At 37.9% G+C, this 7,119-nt stretch overlaps 1 long non-coding RNA gene across 1 annotated transcript; it reads left to right on the top strand.

Moving 5' to 3' along the window:
- Window positions 1-2,053: 2,053 nt before the first annotated feature.
- On the top strand, window positions 2,054-6,516 carry LOC120856992. The gene is made up of 2 exons (XR_005719538.1): window positions 2,054-2,136; window positions 6,357-6,516. It is a non-coding gene; the product is annotated as an uncharacterized LOC120856992 (long non-coding RNA).
- The last annotated feature ends 603 nt before the right edge of the window (window positions 6,517-7,119 follow it).

Raw genomic sequence — 7,119 nt, 5'->3', positions numbered from 1 at the left:
AGAACTGTCACATGACCCAGCAATCCCACAGATGGGCATACACACCAAGGAAACCAGAACTGAAAGAAACACATGTACCCCACTGTTCACTGCAACACTGTTTACAATAGCCAGGACATGGAAGCAACCTTGATGTCGATCAGCAGATGAATGGATAAGAAAGCTGTGGTACATATACACAATGGAATGTTAGTCAGCTATTAAAAAGAACACATTTTAATCAGTTCTAATGAGGTGGATGAAACTGGAGCTTATTATACAGAGTGAAGTAAGTCAGAAAGGAAAACACCAATACCGTATATTAACACATATATATGTAATTTATAAAGATGGAAATGGCACCCCACTCCAGTACTCTTGCCTGGAAAATCCCATGGACAGAGGAGCCTGGTAGGCTGCAGTCCATGAGGTCGCTAAGAGTTGGACACGACTGAGTGACTTCACTTTCACTTTTCACTTTCATGCATTGGAGAAGGAAATGGCAACCCACTCCAGTGTTCTTGCCTAGAGAATCCCAGAGACAGAGGAGCCTGATGGGCTGCTGTCTATGAGGTCGCACAGAGTCAGACACGACTGAAGTGACTTAGCAGCTTAGCAACGATGACCCTGTATGTGAGACAGCAAAAGAGACACAGATGTAAAGAACAGACTTTCAGATTCTATGGGAGAAGGCAAAGATGGCATGATTTGAGAGAATAGCATTGAAACATATTTATTACCATATGTGAAATAGATCACCAGTCTAAATTCATTGCATGAAGTAGGGCACTCAAAGCTAGTGCACTGGGACAGCCCTGAGGGATGGGATGGAGAGAGAGGTGGGAAGGATTTCAGGATGGGGGATGCATGTACACCCATGGCTGATTCACATCAATGTATGGCAAAAATTACTACAATATTGTTAAGTGATTAGCCTCTAATTAAAATAAATAAATTAATCTTTTAAAAAAGGAAAAAAAAAAGAGATATGCCAATTTTCTATTGCCTCTTATATCAGTTTCCATGGCTTTAGACTTGCTGTTAGAAATTTGCCTATTTTATGCAATTTGATGGTATGTATTTGTTCATAATATTACTTGATTATTCCTTTCAATTGTGGAAAATTAGTGGTATGTCCTCCACCCACCTTTTTTTTTTTTTCCTGATTTTAGTCCTTTTTAGGCTCCTCTTTTTTAGTTGTCATTCCAGCAGAAGGGCTGTCAATTTTTTTGACCTTTCAAATAACTTTTGCTTTCCTTGTTTTTTTTTCTTTTCTTTTTGTATTATTAATTCCATCAATTTCTACTAAAATTTTTACCATTTTCTTCTTTCTATTTACTTTAGGTTTAGCATGCTTTACTTTTTCTCATATTTTAAGATAGAAAACTTGATTATTCATTTGAGATCTTTACCTTTTTTACATTCAAGGTTTATAGTTTTAAATTCTGTTGTAAGCAACACTTTGCTGCATCCCCTAACTTTGGGGGGTTGTGTTTTAAACTTTTTTGAAAGTATTTTTTAATTCCCTTTGTGATTTTCTTTTGACTGGTTGAATATTTTAAGGATGTTGTTTTAAATTTCTACATAATTATGATGGCCCCAAATTTTTCCTTTTGATGTCTTATTTTATAGGAAAATATAAATCTATTATTTCAATTCTTTGATATTTATTGAGAAAAATTTTATGACATGAAGAGTTAATGCAGCCACAATAGGGAAGCAGGAGATGTGCCTGCAAACGGGACTCTCTGCTTGGGCTGAACATGCTTGCAAACAAGGCGTTCTGCCAAGGAGTCTGGACACAGCCTTGAGTTTAATGGTCCCTTGCAAACGAGGGAACATTCCCTTCTTGTGATAAGAGGAAAGAAAGGGCTCTGGACAGACTCTGCAGTAAGCAAAATTTTCACTCCCTTTTGCTGTACGATAACATTTATGCACATGCGCTATACTGAGAAGGCTTAGTCATACAGTCTGGAATTCTGCCCAGGGGGACTATATATAAATAAACTACAAGCTCGCTTGCTTGCGCAATTCTTTTTCCTCTGGCCAGAGTTGTGTCTGTCTCTTGTGTGTCCTTGTGTGTCTTGTCTTTGTGTCATTTCACTTGCAATCTCCAACATCTGGCACCCAACGTGGGGCTCGAGTGAAACCGAAATGGTGAGTAACCCTGGGGGGATTTTAAATCCATAGCAGGGGAACTTTCAGAAAATCATGGGGAATTCCTCATCATCATTACGGACACAATACATGGAGTTGGTCAAAGGACTTCTCCATTCCATAGGCATTAAGGTCTTGACTCGTCAATTGAGTGAGCTCTTTTGCTTGGTAGAGCAACATTGTCATTGGTTTCAATATCAAACAAAGTTACAGTTAAATGTGAAGGAGGCTTATTCTGTGTTGTTCCAATACCGTCCCTAAATACGAAATAGGAAAGTACTTTTGAATTTTTTCTGGTGCTATTTGCAGATTGTATAGTCTTAAAGCCTCCTGTACTTTTAGAAAAAATTCATCACGTTCAGTAATAATTCAAAAGAAATTGAAAAAGCAACATCAGAAGGGTAATGTGATCCCTTTAAAGTTATGGACTTTATGTAATGCTATAACACAGGCTTTGACTTTACTATCTACTGATAATGAAACTAAATCTAATGCTTCAATAAAGAAAGAGGCAGTTTATGAGGATGTGCCAAACGTTGGTGGGGTTTCTGCATTGCCTAAAGGTAAGGATACAGATGAGCCTCCTCCTGGAAATGGTGAAACATCTGTTAGTTCAGAATCAAATTTGGAGGCTTCTTTGGTTTTGTCAGAGGAGGGCAAAGAGATTTTAAAAATGACCCATCTATTCCAGGAATGGTAAAAATCCTGTAGTGGGGGGGCGGAAAATCTGCCGCTTCTGCTTCCCTTTTCCCCACTGCGGTTAATCGCCCGATGTGGGCAAGAAACATTGTCAGTTCTCCTTTCCTTTGTCTATGCTTTATGATGATGACTTACCTGCTCCCCCTGGTGGTTTTATCTATCGTCCACAATTATTTCCCATCCAGAGACAGCAAGATAACAACGTGATAAATATTCAATACACTCCTTTGGAATATAAATTTTTTAAAGATCTTAAAGCTGCAGTAGCGCAATACGGTCCTCAATCTCCCTTTGTTTTGGCTATGATGGAATCATTGGGAAAAGGCAAATTAATCATTCCTTTAGACTGGGAATCTATTGCCCAAGCTGTCTTGGAGGGTTCTCAATGGTTGTAACTTCGTAGCTGGTGGGAAGAAGAAGCTAGAAAGCAAGTTCGGATTAATGAGGGACAGAATCCCCCTGGTCCTCTCAAGGACAAGTTAATGGGAGAGGGCCATTATCAGGCTTTAAGAGAACAGGCTCAATACTCTGATCAGGACTTACAAGTCCGCCAGGTCTTTTTACGAGTATGGGGCCTTGTAGTGCCTACTGGCCACGCCCAGCCCTCCTTTGTTAAAACAATGCAAGGCCCCAATGAGCCATACACTGATTTTCTAACAAGATTGAGGGTAACTATAAAACAAGCTATAAGGAGGGATAAAATTTCAGAGATATTATTACAAACTTTAGCATTTGAAAATGCAAATACTAAATGCAAACGTATACTGGGACCATTAAAAAGACAGGGTACATCTACAGCTAAATATATCAGAGCCTGCTCAGGAATACAAAAAAAAAAAAAAAACAGAGCATCAGGCTAATGTCTTTGCTACAGCCTTGGCCAAAGCTATGAGACCACAAAAGGGAGGTAATTGCTTCCATTGTAAAAAACCTAATTATATAAAAAGAGAATGTCAAAAATTAAAAGCTAATCAAGGTGCAATTCCTAAAGACAGATCTCTTGCTGGGAAGAATAAGACTCCTCCTGGACCTTGCCATCGACGCGAAAAGGGGCTTCATTGGACTAATGAGTGCAAATCTAAAACAGACAAAATGGGCAACCCGATACCGAAAAACTATCTTGTGGGCCTAAGTCCTTGGGGCCCAGGAGCAATACCAAAAACTTTTCCTCCCTGTCCTCCTGCCGTCCCGCCTACCCCAACCCTGTTCCCTCCCAACAACAGTTACGAGTCAATGCCTCATTAAAAAACCTCAAATGATGATTTCAGACTTATGGTCTGCTACTTCAGGGAGTACTACTGCTGATTTTCCACTAGCTAAAAATGTTCTTTTGTCACCAGGAAAAACCATTTACAAATTAAAAACAAATATATTCAAACCACTACCTAAAGCCACTTTTGCCTTAATATTAGGCCATAGCAGTGTGGCTTTGAGAGGTCTAACCATAATTCCTGACGTAATAGATTCCGACTATGTTGGAAAATTTTTGATTATGGTTTCTACTTCTGCCACGCTTTCATTGTTAGCTGGAAAACATATTGCTCACATACTTCTTCTACCTTATCATCCCTTTTTGGCTCTTCCTAATGAACAAACAAAAAGATTTAAAAATACTGGGCAACATATATTTTGAAAAATGCTTATTAAAGATTCTTGCCCTGTTCTCTCCTTGATTATTAAAAAAAAAAAAAAAAACTTTGAGAGACTAATAGACACAGGGGCAGATGTTTCAATCATTTCTTCTCAACAATGGCCCCAAAAGTTGCAAATCAAAAGAGACCATCTCAAAACCTTAAATGATTTTCAAAAGTTATTGGGAGATATCAATTGGCTATGCCCAGTACTTGGGATTCCTACTTATCAATTATGACATTTGTTTTCTACTTTAGAGGGAGATATAGCTCTGGATAGCCCCCGAACTTTAACCCCATTAGCTTTACAGAAACTTCAATTTGTTGAGCAACGACTAAATGATGGTTTTTTTACTTACTTACATGTGTCTCAACCTATTTTGTTTATAATATTTCATACCCCTTATTCTCCATCTGGTGTAATTGCTCAAAAAAATTAATAAAATGGGTTTTCTTACCTAACAGTTTTTCCAAAAAAATGACTACATATATAGATAAATTAGCCTTCCTTATACAAAAAGGTCACCATCGTATTTTACAATTGTCAGGATATAAACCACACCAGACTGTTACTCAATTAACAACTGCTCAAATATCTTGATGTTTACAATTTAATGAAAACTGGCAAATTTCTCTTGCCTCATTTCTTGGTTCATTTTCTAATCACTATCTGTCATTTAAATTGACTGATTTTCTCCAGACTAACTCTATGATATCTCAATCCCCAGTTTCAGATGTTCCAGTTAAGAGACCCACTATTTTTACAGATGCGAATAAAAATGCTGCTGGATATTGGACCCTGGAAAGTTCTAAGGTTCTCCCCCACTCATTTTCTTCTGTACAGCCCGCTGAGTTGTGGGCTATCTATTTAGTTTTATAAGATTTTCCCCAAATTCCTATTAACATTGTTTCAGATTCTCGATATGCTGTTCTCTCTTGCCTACAGCTTCCCCATGTCTCCCTTCCACTGACCCTTAAAACTGCTATTGATAAATTGTTTTACCAAGTGCAACAATTACTCTTACAGCATTCAAAATTAATTTTCTTTACTCACATCTGTGCACATTCCGCCCTTCCTGGACCCTTATCATTCAAAAATGCTACAATTTATGCCTTACTTTATCCTATAAAAGCAACAAAACAAAAACATCTCTTACAGCATACCAACTCCAAAGGGTTACAAAAATCTCATGCTATTACTCAAAAACAAGCTCAAAATATTGTTCGTTTTTGTTCCATATATGCATCCTTTGCTTTACTGTTTACCTCACCAGGTGTTAACGTAAGAGGACAACAAGCAAATCAGATATGGCAAACGGATGCAATTTATATTTCTTCTTTCAGACAACAAAAATGTGTGCATCATACTATAGATACGTGCACACATTTTCAATGGGCCACTGCATTACATTCTAAAAAGGCTGACGCTGTTATTACTCACTTGTTATCTTGTTTTGCAGTTATGGGATTACCAATTAAATTAAAAACTGATAATGCACCTGCCTACCAGTCTGCGAAATTAACTCACTTTTTATCCCAATATCATATAACTCATACTTTTAGTATTCCTTATAATAATCAAGGGCAAGCTATCATTAAAAGAGCTAATCATACCTTGCATGAATATCTTAAAAAAATAAAAAAGGGGGAACAGGAGAGATTTATGAAACCTAAAGGCATTTTGAATAAAACCTTACTTACCCTAAATTTTTTGAATATTTGGAGCAAGGGAAATCTATCAGCAGCAGAGTTGCATTTTCAAGGGAAAGAAGAAGACAAGAAGATCTTGCAAACACCTATTTGGTATAAAGATAAAGAGAAACGTTGGATCCCAGCATCATTAATATATCTGGGACGAGGGTATGCTTTCATTTCTGTTAATAATTACAGGTTTTGGACCCCAGCGAGATTGATCAAAATCAACAATGGCTGATCCCTTTGTTCAAAAATTCGAAGAGCTTACTATGCAGAGAAGCTTTACTTTTCGTACAAGGGAAGCAACACCTCCTACGTGGGGTCAAATGAAGAAGTTGACCCAGAAAGCAGAAAAGACGTTAATGAAAGCGGGACAACCTCTGAATCCTACCAATCTTTTGCTTGCCATGATGGCAGTGGTGACATGTCAGGTAACTGGTGTATCGGCAAGTAATCATACATATTGGGCATATATACCTAATCCCCCATTAGTAAGAGTAGGTTCCTGGGGGGAGCCAAAAGTGCAGGTATGCACTAATGAGACTGCCTTCTTTCCCCCACCAGCTTGCGGGGGAATAGAACAACTATCTCATCATAAACAACAATATATTAGTAATTTGACCATTGCAGTGGAAGGTATTCCTTTGTGCATAGGAGGACACCCCTTTTGTCTGTCCACCAAGGAGCATTCTCATCATTCTTATAATACATGGGGGGTAAAATACAATAATTATCATTTTGCTACTTTTACTGTGCTTGTTTCCACCAGGGGCTTTAACACCTCAACAAAACCAATAGACATTCATAATGGAATACATATGTCACTATGTCCTGTTAACTTTTTGCTCCTTCTCTAGAATCAATGTTGCCAAGGTCATCGACCCTTTAAAGCCATGAATTATTCTGGGTCTATCATTGTAGATTGGAGTCCAGATCATGGGCAATTCTTAGAAAAATG

The sequence above is a fragment of the Oryx dammah genome, unplaced genomic scaffold (genome assembly GCF_014754425.2).
Source record: "Oryx dammah isolate SB20612 unplaced genomic scaffold, SCBI_Odam_1.1 HiC_scaffold_28, whole genome shotgun sequence".
NCBI classification, from domain to species: domain Eukaryota; kingdom Metazoa; phylum Chordata; class Mammalia; order Artiodactyla; family Bovidae; genus Oryx; species Oryx dammah.
The sequence above is the reverse complement of the archived record's forward strand: the minus strand, read 5'-3'. Positions and strand labels throughout refer to the sequence as shown.